Source organism: Aptenodytes forsteri, unplaced genomic scaffold (genome assembly GCF_000699145.1).
Source record: "Aptenodytes forsteri isolate BGI_AS27 unplaced genomic scaffold, ASM69914v1 Scaffold8, whole genome shotgun sequence".
NCBI classification, from domain to species: Eukaryota; Metazoa; Chordata; class Aves; order Sphenisciformes; family Spheniscidae; genus Aptenodytes; species Aptenodytes forsteri.
The window spans coordinates 12157724-12172595 of record NW_008796218.1 but is presented as its reverse complement, the minus strand read 5'-3'; positions in this window follow the sequence as shown (position 1 = coordinate 12172595).

Here is a 14872-nt window from a genome sequence, read left to right as displayed (position 1 = left end):
CATGGTTTAGTGGGCATGGTGGTGGTGGGTTGACAGTTGGACTCGATGATCTTAGAGGTCTTTTCCAACCTAAATGATTCTGTGGTTCTATGATAAAGAATTGTGTATGTGCATCTGAATTTATAAAAATTGTACAGTTTATGAAGTGGGTAGGGCTCTGTGTGTGTATATATGTAATTGCAGTGTTACTTGAACAAGGCAAAAAAGGGGAATGTTAATTTTGTGCTGTTGTGGGTAGGGAATTGCATATTTTAACTTGCAACTACCAGGAATCTTCATATGAACTCCAGATCTAATTTCTAGGAATGGTATATAATGTGCTCCAGACTAACTAAATGAAAGTGAAATATTTTTCTGTGTATGTTGATGTAGCATGATTAAAGTGAGATTTAATAATTTAGGGTGTGTGTTTGTGGTTTTCTAGGTTCTCTAGGACTATTATGTAACTTTTTCCTAGCACCTGGAGAGCATGGAGATGGATAAAACCTCTAGCATATCAAATGAGGTAATGAAACACAAGGCCTCTTCTAACAGTACCTGGGGCTTTTTTACATTCCAACAAAGTGCATGTTCAACAAGCAACAGATGTAGATTATATCATCAAACAGGATGCTGATTGAGACTGAATGTTCATATAACAGTTTATTGTTTCAGGGGCATTTTTCCTGGTCTGTTATGCATCTCCTTTTTTAACTGATAGTGGATACCTGGAGTTTTGTACCTTTTTGCAACATAATATTGCAAGTACATTTATGGCAACTTTAAATTTTCTTTATTTTCTCCTGAAATTTTACTTTTTTTCCCTTGATAATTTCCAAAACCTCCTGATGTTAAAAAGGTTATAGAATGTGTAGGTGCTTTTCATTTTAGGAGCTGTCTTAAATTCCATGGTCAGAAAGTCTGCATGACATAACAGAATGTATTTTGAGAGGGTAAAAATTGGCATAGATGCTTTAGTTGTATAGTAGCTGAAGGCCTGGTTCAGGTGTCTAAATAAAGAGGATTGTTTGAAAACACTAAAGAAAAGGTTTCATAGCTTTTTATTTCCATGGAAACTGTATCTGATGTTATATCTTTCCTTTCCCTTGCCTTCAATTACTCCGTGTTTCTTTCCTCTTTCTTCCTGGTTTTCATTATGATCATGTGTCAGTCTATGGCAACTTCTTATGCAATTAATAGTATATAATAAACATAAGCAAATAAGTACAAATGCTCTTTTTGCTTAAAAGGTTAGCAACAAGCTAACTGTGGCAGTTGTCTAGCTGCAGCAATACAGAATACACCAGCTCTATTTTTTTCTTCCATTTCAGCAAAACCTCTCTTTGGAAGTAGGGGAGGTGGTACTGGAACACTCCTTTAACAAAACAACCACAAAAAAGGGATGGGAGGGTACAAAAAAGGACACCATTATAGTTAGACCCACAGAATTTATGAAGAAATGTGTTCTGGGGAGGGAATTCCTAAGAAAAGTAAAAGCCTTCATTGTAAAACAAAGACAACGAACCTTTGAGTGGGTTGGATGTAAAGTTGTAAAAGCGCAATATGGGATAAAAAGGGGAAACTGAGTGTAGCTTCGATGATTGTATCATAATAGAGAGGCCCAAGTAGCTGGCAGGTGAGAGCATATGAAAGAGAGTAGTTCAGGCAATGAAGTACTACCTAGGGCTGCATCTAGAAGTAGGACTGGTAGAAATACCCTCTGGAGTAGCCAGGAAACTATCGCTAAGACTGAGAAATCACCTTGTTGTGATATGTTGTAATTATGAACCTAAAAAAAAGAAAAATCCAAGAGGAGACTGATTTCTGAATGAGATCTCAAGTTAACTGTCAACTTAGTGACAGTGCAAACCTTGGGCTAAAATACCTTCTTAGCTGATAAAAGCAAAAATATCTAAAGGGTTTCCTTAAGGGGGGGGAAGGGAGAAAAAGGGAGAAACAGGTTACTCCCCTATAGGTAAAGAATACATGCTCCAAGGAATTGTGTATTTGTTAAAATGGTCTGACCTCTTGCCCCTCAAAAAGAATTAATGTATCACGGAGGTCAGTAATTGCTAAATAAGTTGGAGAAAGTTTCTAATCCTGAAGTGTTTCTGGATAATGAATCTGATGGTGTGTATGTTTCATTAAGAATCGAGGCATGTCTGGCTCAGACATTTGAGCCAAGACACAAACACAAACACCCTGCGTTCCCAGGGCGCAGTGACTAATACTTCCAGTGAGATCTCAGCATTCCCTTTATAGATCAGGTGTTAATGTACACTGACATTCCAACTTGCAGCACTGAAAATTAATATCAATATGGTGGGCTAAATAAAGTATAACTCTGGAGCTGCAAATACTTTTGGGATGAAGGACAAGTATTTTACAGCTTTTCTGCTAATGTTGAGTCAAAGTCTTTGATGCTAAAAATAAGAGATTAAAAGCCTTCATGAGATTGCAGATTGTTTATCCCTGTATAGATATGCTCAAGTGAAACGGATCACTATACTACAGTAGCTGAATTACAAAAATGAACCCATAAAACTAGATGGTGGACAGCAAGTTTTATTCCAATTTTGCTCATTTATGAGACTTCCTCTGTAGTGTGTTGTAGTGTGTTCCTCTGTAGTGTGTCTCTTAAACATCAATTATGTTCTACATCTTCAAGTATCTTTCTAAAGAGTAGTTGATGGCAGCATTTCTAAGTAGGTTGAATTGCATTACTGGCTTCCATCTTTTCATTTGGAAACTATTCCAAAATTTTAGTTTATTGCAGTAGTATAAAGACTTCCCCTCTTTTTTGTCTCTTCCACCTGTTTCACCCCCACAACTTCCCTTGACACCTTCATATGTGTGTAAATTACACGCTCAGACTAGAATTTAATATTTCACCTGAAGTTGTAGGGGAGCTCTATAGTGAGGTTTTCTGTTTTCATCCATGGGGAATGGCTCCTTTATCAATTCTTAAATCAAATTCTTTTTTAAATCAACTTCTGTCCCTCTGCCTGGAATATCACAGTGTCTAGCCACTTGTTTGCTCTTGCTTTCAGGTTTCCTCATCTGTTGAAGATATGTACATCTTCTCCAGATGTTGGCTTGCATTTTCATATGTTCAATGAATGTTCATATGTTTCAATACTTTCCTGTTTAGGCATTTAAGTTCTTCAGGTCCCCTTTGTTTCTTTTAGTCTCCTATTTATCTGAAGTTGGTGGGATTCTCCCTCCTAATGATATTGTTAAGGCAAGTGCAGTATTACTATGACAAGTCAGGAATCAGTATCACTTTACAGTGGCTCGATTTGTTGCTTGTTATTTTCTTTCATTTTCTCAAGTTATTCACAGATGTTGTGATTTAACCCCAGCTGGTAAGAACAGCTTAATAATTGAAATAAAATAATAATAATAAATTGTAATGAAAAGCAAAATAAAGAGAGAGAAGAAAATAGTAATAATAATAATAATAAATTGTAATGAAAAGCAAAATAACAAAGAGAGAGAAATAAAACCCAAGAAAGACAAGTGAAAGACTACTTTATCCCAGCCAAAACCAGCAAAACAGAAAAACTTAGCTGCAAGTGGATCAGTGACCCATTTGTTACGCACATACTTTCTTTTCATTCTTTTAACTTGGTGTTCCTATATATATTCTTCATAAATCCACACGTGTTAATGTTCCTAGCTCTGATATCTCTTCGATGGCTAATGTTATGTTGTATATCTACTGTAAGATTACATAAGTCATGTTTCCCATGATCAGACTGCTAGGAAACGGGGGTTTATGACTTCTGTAAATATGCAAGAATAAAAAATTCTGGGGCATGTTTGCCGTTTGTATATACAAGTAGTTCAGTTTTAAGTAGTTTTTTTGGATATTTTATTTGGATTACAGCCCATGTCTGGATATCTTTAGAGTAGATCTCTTTTTTTACAATGCTTTTTAAATATAGAACCCTAAACATTTTAGAAAAAGTGTGCAGGGAGGTGTTAAGAAATTTCACAATCTCACTAGTGTATATTTGTTATGTGTACTATAGACTATAAACTCCCCCTGCTTTGTCATGTTTCATGGTTTCCACAAAAAATGAAAAATGGCTGAACTTTGGCAGGTGTAAATAGTCATGATTCACTGATTTCTTAAGCCAAATTATACTAGCTAAAAACTTGGATATTAGAATACCAAAAATAATGAAGAATATTTTCATAAATGTTTCCTGCTTTAAGTATATTAAATATAAAGTTAATTACGGCCAATAAGTCTCTACTCTGGCAAATGAATGCAGAAATTGAAATACAAGGTATGATTGCATTTGACACGAGTATTTTTAGCCTCTTTGAGCTGGTTTATAAATTGCAGATGTTCTCAGGTTCATGCTCATTGTCTTTCATATGGTTCACCAAATAGGTAGAAACACAAATCTCAATCTAAGTGTGCATAATGAAATCAGTTTTAAAAAGTTAATGCTGTTGGATTTTTATTTCTGCAGAATAAGTTGTTCATAAATGCATCATGAGATCATGTATTTGTACACATCCCATTTGTGGCAGTGAAGCTGCTGAAGAACTATTACATTTCAAGTATTGTTGGCTTAACGTCATTTAGAAAATCCACATTGACGGAACTGGTATCTCAGTAGCTTTTTGATCAGTTTGAGATCTATTGAAATTTGCCATTTGCAAATGTTTCCTCTGTCAGTTGAGGGTAAGGGGGTTCATTATCATTAGTGTGCTTGTCTTGTTATAAAGGTCAAAGGGAGGAGGGATATAAAGCCAGTTCTGTTAGTGTGGGAAGCCAACGGTACCCTCTCTTTTTAATAGTTACATGTGGGATATGTGGTAGTGATGGATTCTACTAGCCTACTGACCATACTTTTGTATGCAAATAGCTTATTAACAAAAACGTAAACCACATTGTGCTTCCAGTTCTATTGGCTTTATACCATACTACTCTGCTGTTTTCAAAGAAGTTTATCTTGAGGATCAGTCACAGGAAATTTGCATCTTCAAAATGGGGAAATGTTATAATGTTCATTGACTTGCTGAATATTATTCAGCCACTTCCAGTGTCTTCAGTAGAACTACTCCAGATTCATGCCATGGTCAGTGCAAAACTGCCCACTTTGTGTAGAGGAGCAGAAATCTGGACTGATGGTGGTTGGTGAGGAGTAGAATTTGACTATTCTTTTTGATTTCTCATCTGCCTGGATTTGAAGAAGTAAGTGCACAGGTGATACCAATGGGTCTTGCATTGCAATAACTCTCTTCTTCCACTGGCATTAGCCTGTCGGGGGGAATAATGTTAATGTAGCTGGCAAACTTCAAATGTAGGGGAGCACTTTAGCACCTAAATTGTATCAACTGACGAGGTTATTAATATGGGAAAAACATTACATTTTGGTTGATGTCGAGTGCTATGACAATTTATACCAGCTGCCTATATTGCCTTTCTGAATGTTCTTCCTTAGCACACCCCCACAATAGAGAGAATTGGTCATTCAGTTTTATTTGCATTTCGCTTATGATCAGAATCTGTCATCTTTGAACAACTGAAATAGTTCCTCTTTTGAATAGCCTCCAGGATATGGTAATTAACTAACAGATTTGTCTTCATTTTTACTCTTCTCCATCTCCGAGTTTTTCCTCGTCTCTCTCTTTTTTATTCTTCTTAAATTCCTGATACTTTCTGTTCCTTCTGTGTTTTTTTAATAACTACATAAAAGTTGTTACAAGAACTTCAGAATGAATATGCGTAGGAATTTATGTAGTTATTTAATTTGGTGCGCGTTCTCCTTTAAGTGCATTACCTGAAAGAAAAGGGCCTTCTCGCTAGTGCCTCTCCCTACGTACTGACATACGCCCTCTCCACAAGGAATTCCAACAAATATATCTTTTTGGCATATACCGTATTTACTGCAACAAACCAGGAGAGAAACAAAGAATGAATCATCAACCAATTAGTGGCAGAAATGCCCCCAGGGTATAAAAGTGGGCCAGTTACCTGCCCAGGAAGCTGCATAAGTAGCCTTTTAAAACAATTGCTTGGCAGTGCAGACACAAGCCTCCATTTATTAGGGAAGACCTTGATTTATTTTCTTCTTGAAGTATTAACTTCCTTTACTTGCACCTAGTTAGAACAATGTGTTTTGAGCAATTTTTTTTCCTTTTTTTTTTCCCCCAACAGGCATTAAAAATAAATCTGGTAAACCTGGTTCTGATTTCACTGACAGTAGCATAAATCAGTTTGTGCCAGCTAAGGGCAATAGACCTCATTCTTCTCTCACTTCTGTCAATTTTAGGCAAGCTATGCCTGTTTGTCCTATTTTCATCTCTTACACTGGTATAACTTTAAAAGAACTGTACTGAGGGAAATGAGGTTGTTAAAGTTAACAAAGTTTGAGAAGAACAAAAGGTTTGCTTGCACACACGCATGTACACTGTAATATTGCCTCTTTGTTTATAAATAGGTGATAGAAGAAAGGGCTGCTGCGATATTTGAACCAGTGTGTTGTGTTCTGACTGATCAAAACCACTGTCTGTACTGGCAAATTATCTTAATTTTAAAGCAAGGTAGAAAAACCCCACAGTGTCTCTTATTAAGCATAGCATTACTTTTAGTCAACAGAATTTGATAATTTTGTAGGCATTTGATTATGTACCTAATTCTAACAAATCAAGGTCTAGCAATTTTCCTTGTGGATTTTTCTCCTTACATGTTAGTTTCTTATAGAGCATTCTAATAAAGAGACTGGCACAAACACATAAAACAGTTTGACAAATGCCCTACTCAGCTGAACTTTTACGTATTTCTTTCCTCATAACTTCTTGTTTCAAGGTGCTGGCTTGAATTTTTGCCTTTGGAGCCAAGGTATTTGGGAGCACGTGAGACTTTCTAAAAGAAGTTTATATGTCTATATTTGTTTATATATTTACATTTTGCAACTTTGTGTTAGATCCTCATGTCGCACAATAAAATATCTCTTTTATACCTAGCTTCCTAACCTGAATGTCCTCTGACGATCTTAACATTCACTGGCCTGTCCTATGGAAAAGAGAAAACATTAACTAAAGTGCTCATGTGTAAAGCCTAGATGCTCTTATTTTTATTCTTGAAGGAATTCACATAATAGCAATTCCATGTATTCGTCAAAGTTCACAAACATGTATAAAGCTATATTTGTGTTGCTAGCTGCCATTGTTATAGCCTGTGCAGTAGAATTATTGTTTGGGTTACATCAGGACTTGCATTACGTTGTTTTCCTATGGCCATTATCTTTCTTTCCCTGAACAAAGATCAGCTGATCCAGTGTGTATGTTCTGTGGGATGCGGTTGAGGGAGGAGCTGCAGAGTTCAGCAATTTAAGGAGTTGTTTTTGTTTATGCCTCTGTGTCCTTTTTTTTTTTTTTTTGAGTAGCAGTCATCCGCAAAGAGGAAGCAATAACTGTGGAGAGGCTTCTGGATCTGTTTATGGGGGAAAACAAGGTGTTCAGTTTGAGAAGAGCATGATTGGGTGGTGAATGTGATTGAATCAGGAGTTTCAGGGGTAGCTATTTGAAGAATGGGGTTATCTGAAAGAAAAACGAAAAAGATTTGGAGCATGGGGATAGAGTGTTTAAAAAAAAAAAAAAAAGAGTGTCTTTGTTTAGCCAGAATAATATTTTAGAGTAGCTGGACCGCAATGTCAAAATGATGTTTCTTTCCTGCCATGCACGTCTTGAAATTTCTTCTGCTTTTTTATAGTAGAGGTGTTGTTCAGCACTTCTGGCAAAACATCAATTTTAATTTGGTTCAAAGTTTCTAATTTTTCCTGGGTGAAACTTGATCTACAAAGTCAGAAAGTCTGCTATGGGTTGAAGTTAGAAAACAAATGATGCTAATCAATTTAGGAATTTCTCAGTAAACTTGGAAGTATGAATATAATCCTCAAATTCTGTTTTGCTTTTCTCTTTCTTTCAGAACATTTACCTAAGCTTTGAAACTCCTTTTTATTTGTAATAGTCAAAGAAGGTCTGTTACTGTCTTTCTTTATCATTTGTGAGAAAATGCTTTCCATTTCCATCATAATCCAGGCAAAATGTTACCGTTCTTGACAGCTAGCAACAATGGAAGAGATAGTAAGAATGAAGTTTTTGCTTTGGTGACATAAGCAGGCAGGTGACCAAGCAGATCTCTCTCTATACCGAAATATGTGATCTCATGTGAGGTACAGAGATGATACGAGGCTGACACCAAGTGTGTTAGCCTTGCGCTCAAAGCGTGAGCCTTGGCAAGTCTGGTGAATACATTAAAAATGTACATATTCAGATTTATATAAATGATTATTTTTGGGGGTCTTACCTATGCAAACAGAATTTGGAATTATGCAGTGCGCAGCCTACTCAAACTAGAGACCTGCTTCTCCTCCGTCACCATGTGTCAGTTCCCCAGGGTTTAATGTAATTGTGGAGACTAGAGTCTCTAGGAAGAAAGGGTCTCATCTGTTTGAATTGCTTATGCTTTATAATAACAGAACTGATACTGACAGATCAATCTATTTAAACAAAGTAAGAGTAGAATCAAAGCCTATTCCTCTTTTCCCAAACTATTTAGTCGCATATAAATAACTTAAGCAGCTTATTCATTATTTCTAGATTTGTTATTCTTGGCAATGGTCTGTACTTGGTACCAGGTAATACATCTGCTTTAAATTGCATTGCTTTTTTTTCTTATAATAGCTCTTGCTGCCAGAATACTTCCCCCCCCGGCCTTGCAGACACTGATTCGATGCTCCTTAATGTAGACAAGTTTGTTATGATGCTTTATCCAGCTTCTATTCATTTTCAGGAATGCTATCATCATTTTTGTCTGCTTTCATAATGATATGGCTCTGCACCTTTAAAACCTGCTTGCGTCTGTATATTTATGTCAGTCTAAAGCAGTGTCCCAAGGAATTGTAAATATGGTGTGCTCCATTTTCTGTCCACTACGCTCTCTCATGGGAAAGAAGGCTGACTGCCGGGACACCTTGGTATACTGAACGAAAACCAGGCCCCACAGCTTTGCAGTATGAAAGCCTTGGGGATGAACACGCTGTTGGGCTGTCCCAAAGACATTGTTATCATAAATGCTTAGCTTGAATTCCTGATTTCTTGGCACTCCCTGTAATTACCCAAACCATTAAGTTAGTGTCTCAAAAATCGTCTGTGGATAGTAACATAGCTGAAATTGAATGTAAGTAAATTTAAGATATATAGCACGTGAAAATTTTGCAAAGTAATAGTATGTACAGTAACAGATATCAGAACCTTACACTTGAATGAAAAATAATAATATTTGCTATATTCTAGATGACACTTGTCCTATTTACAACATTCAGACGATGTCTGTACTCAGGTATTTTACCTAAACTATATTGTCTGTTCCCAGAGAGCGTATCTGCCTTAACTATTAACTCCTTCAAGCATTTACAGTTCAGAGAGCATCCCAGAAAGACAAATGCCAACAGTCAACTGCAAAAGGCAGCTTTTCTTTCCCCTAAAACTATAAACTCGCTTGTACACTAAGGGAAATAAACCCTCCACCGCTGTCTATGTATGTGTAACAGTGCCATCTAGTGAGTCTTGTCCTGACAGTGAACAAAAATTCAGCCGATGTGGTTGAATTGCTATTCAGCCCATTCACTATTCATCTATTCATTATTCAGCTACTTGGAAACACCACTACTCTGTGTTTTTTGTATTCTCCAGGTACTATCTTTCTCACAAATATTTGTCCATGAGTATTATATGTGCTTTTTAGGGTTCTAATATGAGGTGGGGTTTTTGTACTTTTTTAAAAGCTGGCTTTGGCTCTTTGTCTTTGAAACAGAGTATGTTAGTTTTGCCTTACCTTGACCAGATTTGCTCTTTTATTTATTTTTGAATTGCAGAGACATGTAGTTTTGTCAATAGGTGCTGTTCGTCCAAAAGCTAAGCAACTGCAGGTTTTAAGCAAGCATCTGTTTTGAAGTATGTTTCTTCCCTCATTCAAACTGAGAAAAAAGCAAATTACTCAAGTAAGATGACTGACAGGTAAAAATGTCATGAATCCACACAGCACATGGTAAGAGAACTGTGAAGAAGAAGGTATGATCAATGCATAGAAACGTACAACCACCAGCAGGTTTATCATAGAGCAGAATAGCCATCATAAATAAGATGTTCCACGAACATGCTGCATTCTCCTCAAAGACGTGGCTATTATTAGATAAATAGGTAGAACAAGAACTACAGCGTCTAGTACTTCACGTTACTCAAAAGAAAAAAAAAAAACAGAAAAATAAGTTTAGCTATGATACCATGAACAACTTAATGTTAATTTTGATGCTTTCAGTTTACCCTAGCATATATTAGATACTTTCTGAAATCAGAGGGTTGCAGTGAAGATCAGTATTGATCCTAAGTATTGATGCTAAGTAATCTCACTAGATAAATGAAAAAAATACTGGGAAACCCAAGAGTCTTTCGGCAGCCTGTTATTCATTGTGTTCTCTCATAGTCTGTTACCTATCAGCGCTGAGATCATATGAACAAACTCACACAGGTGGAAAGCTAAGTTTTTCTATTGTAGCAAAATGTATTTTCTCAAAAGTCTCTATATTTCAGGAGTATTTTGGTTTCTCAACGTGTTTGTAACAGACTATTTCATTAGTTAATGGATCAGTTACTTTTATACCAGACTTAACTTCTAAAAAAGTGTTTGGTGCCCACATTCCTAACAGTTTGTGAGAATTACAGCTATAAAAAAATATCAAATATTTTATGATTCTGCATGGCAAATGCTAAAGTAAAAAGGCACTTGTATTTTTTTTATGAAAGTGGCTAAAATAAAGGAACAGATTGGAAGTTAGTGGAAAATAAGAGTTATTCTTTGGATTGCCACTTAAATCTAAGCAAGGTTGGAACAGTAATCAGAAGATGTTACCATGCAATGACTGTTTGTTAGTGAGTGACATAACTTGAGTTTTAGTTATCAATTGGCTGAATAAACATCCTATTCACATAGCTATACTGCAATTGAACTAACTGGTGGCTTTTTATATTATTTGAATCTACTAATAACTGATGATGTTCAACAGTTTATGCAGCAAATTTCACAGCAAAGAAACCTTTTTCTAACAGTTAAACCTGCTAAAGTGGTATTTAAAAGCCATCTAAGAACTGGAGGTGCCTCACTGCCAGGTTACAGAAGCAAGACTGTGGCCCTCTGAAGTCTTCAAATGTTGTCTGTCTGTCTGTCTTACCTCTTCAGTGGTGAAATTTCATTGTTTGTTTGTTTTTCCTGCTTCAGAGAGTATGTAGTTGTGGTTTAACTATACGCAAAGTTTTATTACAGTTCGGGCCCAACTAGTTTAAGTGGCTGATTGTCCAATATGATTGACATGGGTTTCTTGGAGCCTTCTCATTTAATAGTTGGAACGAAGCATTGGAGAAAATCTTTAATAAAATAGCATAGACATACTGTTGTTCATCTAATTTTCAGCTTGTCATAGAGCAAAGTTAAATGGACTTGCTTCAGAAAGTGTGGGGCAAATGACTGAACTAGCTCGCTTTTTCCTAACCAGCTCTATCTTGCTAGGACTCATTTACATCATATTGAAAAGCTGCTCTTGTACTTATTTCTAGGTTTTCCTTTCCTGCATTTGAAGTACAGGAGAGCCACATCTTAAATTGCCTTTTATTTTGTATTGCTTATGTCTACAGAGCCTGTGAAAGGGACTATAGTAAAAAGGACATTCACCAAGTCCCGGACCTGTCCACGCAGCTTTCTCCTCTTAATGTTTATTGACTGCTCTATTCTACTAGCTCTACCCCTTTGAGGTACGAATTTCAGATTAGCTATAGTATTTGATTGGATGTAACTACATTTTCTTGGTGGGTGCTCTATAGTGTAGTAGTAGCTGGGTGGTTCATAGGCAGTGAGCTGATGGCTGTGTTGCTTGTTTGAGTGAATCTGTCAAAGAAATGAATGAGTTTCATATATCCTGAATTTCACCCTAAGGGACAAGTGAGGTTTTTCCAACTTCTACTGTAGTCTCACCAGAGTATATATTTGAGGACTAAAGAACCCCTTAATTTTACAGGGATAACCTGTCTGTACTCCAGGGCTATTTGGATATAACTACAGTGCTATGAATATTCTCTCCAGCTGTGTCAACTGTACCTTATCAGATAGACTAGCCCTTAGATTAACCTACAGTCTCCTAACTTGAGCATTAAAGTAATTTTTTTAATCAAGGCATTTTTAATAATGAAGATTCTTATCCCATTGTGAGAAAAACAGCAAATGTGGTGTTACTTCATTGCTAAAGAAAAGTAAAATCCATTTCTATAGCATCATATATTTATTATAAAATATACCTTCTTGTGATATGACATTAAAACAACAGTACCATCTGAGACAGACAACTAGTAGGTGAATTTAGTCTTCAGAATTATTGTCATGTTTTTGTTTGGTTGGTTGGGTTTTTTTCTTTCTTTTACTTTTTCTTAATTTTTGTTTCACTATTGGCAAAAATTGGGCTGGAAACCTTCAATGTCAATTATGTCAGGATTACCCTACCATCAACAGAAGTCAGAAAGTACATGTCAGCCCATAAGAGCTGTGCTTTGGCAAAGAGCGATGCCAGCAACACTTTATTTACATTCTCTGTCTACACTGGGAAGCCTGAGGTCTGTTGATGACTGGTGTCAATTTTAAAAGAACCTTCAGGTTGCTCTAGCAAGTTGAAGTTCAGTGCATATGTAAACGTAATGAGGGGAATAAAAGCGTGTTGGACTTCATTTCCTGTGAGAGTTGTGTGATCTAGTCCTTACTCACATCCAAAAATCTGGAAATTAAATCCCACATGGCTGTAGGAATATTTATCCCTTGATTCAAGGTGGTGGTGGATTATTTGATGGAAAGACATTAAACTATGCCACAGATACATCTGAAAGACACTCTAGGTAACCTGTTTAGTTTCTTTAATAGACTGGATTTGTATCATACATTAGTTTATGCAAGTTTTGTGAAACAGGCAAAAAATGCAGATAGTTATAGGTATTTTCTAATCTTGGGTGTTGCATGTGTCCTATATTGCTGAATTAAAATTAATTTAATTACTGTACTCAGTCACTTTTTTTGCAGCATTCTGCTCCTTCTGTGTCTGAGTGATGAAAGATAATGTAATAATGACTCCAATCTTTTTTTCAGAAATTCTTAAGTGCTTAGATTTAAAAAGCAAAGGTTGTTGCCTTCCAACTGATTGATAGACATGCAACTAAAAATAGTGAACACTGAGTAGTCAGTCACTGTAATAATCTTTAATTTGTCACCCTGTGAAATCAAGGGAATAAAAAATATTTACTATATTTTAAAGGCAAATAAGAAAAATGTCTAGCTCTTCTGAAATTATAAGTTCATTAGAGTATTTTCTTTGTTAATTTAAAAAAATGGACAAATAGAAACAAAATTAAGTGAATGTCCAGGTTCAAAGACAAAACTATGCAGAAATTTTTTATCTAAAAAAAAACCAAAAAAAACTGGACTCTCTCTGAGGGAGAGAGAGTGTCAAAGTCAGGTTTTGTCTTTGGTGATTTGAATGCCCCAACACACTATCAGATTCGAGGAAATTTGTGTTTGAACTTACACTTTAGTTTTGGTTTACTTGACAGCCATCTTATTTTAGACTGATCTTATGTCCATTTATTGTTTTCTGTTATGTGGTAGGCCAGATTTTTGTTTTCTATGATCAGTCTTTTATTCATTTCAGTGGAGTTTTCCTAGATTTAATCTGAAATAAGTAAGAGGAAATTTAGGCTGTGAATAACTCATTTACTGCATTTGATAATATATTCATTCTATATACTTAGAGTTGCTGTTCATACTGAAGTTCTTGAAGGTGTAAGCTCCATTTATAAGCATAAGGTGCATTTCATGGAATGTAACTTCAATTTTTTTATTTCTTTCTATTATTTCTATAATTGTTTATTTCTTTCTATTCTATAAATAGAACAGTTTACTGTTTACTTTCCAGTCCTGCATTCAATTTACAAAGGCAAAAGTATTCCAGGTTTTGAGGAATCATTTGTAGAGTTCTTGCAGCATGTCATTATGAACAAAAGCTACTTTGTAACTTCAGTGTTTGAATTTAAAATTGTACAGGGAGGACTATGACTAGAATTCTTTAAACTTCTAAAAATAATTTTCTGATTATGAAAGGTCATACTTTTTGTCCTTGCTAGGTTTTCAAAAATTAATTTTCCCCGTGTGATGTTGCTTTAAGAGCCTTGCTCTGTGTGTGTGTGAGAGAGAGAGAATCAGATGTTAGTGTTTTCCTAATACAACGTACTTGAAGTTATTTTTACAAGGCTTTATTTAAATGGTTAAAGGGTTTTTTTGTTTGCTCCAAATGCTTGTGGGAGAGCATCTTTAAATATTAATAAGAGAAACACACAGATCAATGATAAAGGGAAAATTTGTGAGCATGAATGATCAGAATTGCTTTTAGTCACAAAAATGTCTGTATTGGGCAGCTAAGAGTGGTTGAGAACCAAAGCCTTCCTCAAAATAGATCCGAGTTTAACAGTCTACATGACATTTACAGTAGATTATAGGTGATGGAAACATAGAAGCACATATAGGAGATGCATATATACATATCATTCAAAATAATTTTAATATATTGGATGGTTGCATCCAGAGGGTAGTGGTCAATGGCTCAATGTCCAGATCAAGATAGGTGATGAGTGGTGCCCCTCAGGGGTCCGTATTGGGACCGGTACTGTTTAATGTCTTCATCAGTGTCATAGACAGTGGGATCGAGTGCACCCTCAGCAAGTTTGCAGATGACACCAAGCTGAGTGGTGCAGTCGACACGCCAGAGGGACGGGATGCCAT